The sequence below is a fragment of the Otolemur garnettii genome, unplaced genomic scaffold, assembly GCF_000181295.1.
Source record: "Otolemur garnettii isolate 467f Iridium unplaced genomic scaffold, OtoGar3 scaffold00013, whole genome shotgun sequence".
In the NCBI taxonomy this organism is placed as follows: Eukaryota; Metazoa; Chordata; class Mammalia; order Primates; family Galagidae; genus Otolemur; species Otolemur garnettii.
This window is the reverse complement of record NW_003852408.1, coordinates 30426948-30428702: the sequence shown is the minus strand read 5'-3', so window position 1 is coordinate 30428702 and position 1755 is coordinate 30426948. Positions and strand designations below refer to the sequence as shown.

At 33.6% G+C, this 1755-nt stretch overlaps 1 protein-coding gene across 1 annotated transcript in view; it reads left to right on the top strand.

Annotated features, from left to right (window-relative positions):
* Positions 1 to 1755, top strand: part of AOX4 (aldehyde oxidase 4) — a 71424-nt gene that overhangs the window by 38867 nt on the left and 30802 nt on the right. The window lies entirely within an intron of this gene.

Sequence of the window (1755 nt, the reverse complement as noted above, 5' to 3'; positions counted from 1 at the left end):
TTGTGTTTCAACTCCATCCAGGTGAACGCACACTCTTAATATTCACTCCTAGCATTTGATACTTTGTGATGCTATGGTAAATGATATTTACTTAATTTTCTATTTGTGTCTGATATATACAAACACAATTAACTTTTGTATATGGATTTTAATACCTAGCAACTTTTGTAAATTCACTTACTAGTTAAAACCCTTTCCAATCCAATGTTTCCTCTAGCCTCATACTTCTAGCTCTTACATATTTTGGGTTGGAAAGAGATTGGTATAATTACTTGTAATTATTCTACAGTTTTAAAAGAGAAAAACATAAATATTAGCTCATCTGATTTTTTTTTTTTTTGAGACAGAGTCTTACTCTGGGTAGACTGTCATGGCATCATAGTTCACAGCAACCGAAGCTCAAGTAATGCACCAGCCTCAGCCTTCCAGAGTGCTAGGATTACAGACATGAGTCACTACGCTGGCCCCCATGAAAAATTATGGTTTTGATTGGGCTTCTTTGATAGCTAACGATGTCCGACTCTGTCCATTTGTGTATTGGTCATTTTCATAGTCTCTTTGATGAAATGTCTTTGCAAGTCTTCTATTTTTTATTCTCTTAAATGAAAAGTACAAATTATTTATAATTAATTATAATAGCTAATTGACTTTAGCTATTATAAAGGAGGATATTTTTTATTTTGATTTGTTACAAGTGTTGCAAATATCTTCTCCCAGGCTTCTGGTTGCCTTATCACTCTCTTTTTGGTGCCTTTTTATAAACAATTTTTTTTATTTTAATGAAAGTCAATTTCTCAGTCTTTTCTTTATAGTTAGCGCTTTTGTGCCCACTAAACTTTTATGGAGAAACTTTTGCCTATCCAAAAGTCATGAAGTTATTCTTCTACATTTTCTCCTAGAACCTTCATTGTTTTAGCTTTTGCATTTAGGTCTATGATTCATTTTAAATTAATTTTTTCGTATGATGTGAGATGGTGGTCAAGGGTCCATTTTCTTCATGTGGTTATTCAATTGACCCAGCACTATTTATTGAAGACTATCTTTTCCCTTTACTGAATTGCAGTGTTCTGTGGTGTTGTGCTTCTGAATTCTCTATTACATTCTGTTTGCCTATTTACTTACATTTATGCTAATACCACCATGTCCTACTTGCTGTAACTTTACACTAAGTCTTAAAATCTGATCATTTAAGTTCTTTTTGCTGCTGTTTCTCCAATGTGGCCTTAGCTATTATAGGTTCTTTGCATTTCTCTGTAAATATATCATTGGTCAATCTATTCCATCAAAACCAGCTTGGTGAAGATTTGATGGGGATTGCATTGAAACAACAAATCAATTTGAGAGAATTGAAGTCTAAACAATATTAAGGATTCCAATAATTGAACATGGCAGACCTTGCCTTTCATTTAAGTTTTCTTTAATTTTTCTTAGTAATTTTTCTAGTTTTCAGTACAGAGATTTTGCACACACTTTTTTTAAATTTCAGGTTAATGTGAGGATATAAACAACCAGGTCACAGTATTTGAATTTGTTGGGTAGAATCCCTCTTGTAGTTGTGTCCCACACCCAGAAAGTGTGCCATACACTCCTACATTGTGTCCATTAAGTGGGAGCACCCCAAGATCCCTTCCCCGCAACTTGAATTGAAATGAGTTTTTCTTCTATGTGGGTGTGAATTAGATCATCTACTGGCTTCTTATTAGTACAGTACATTGGATAATTGCTTTTCCATTCTTGTGATACTTTACTGAGAAG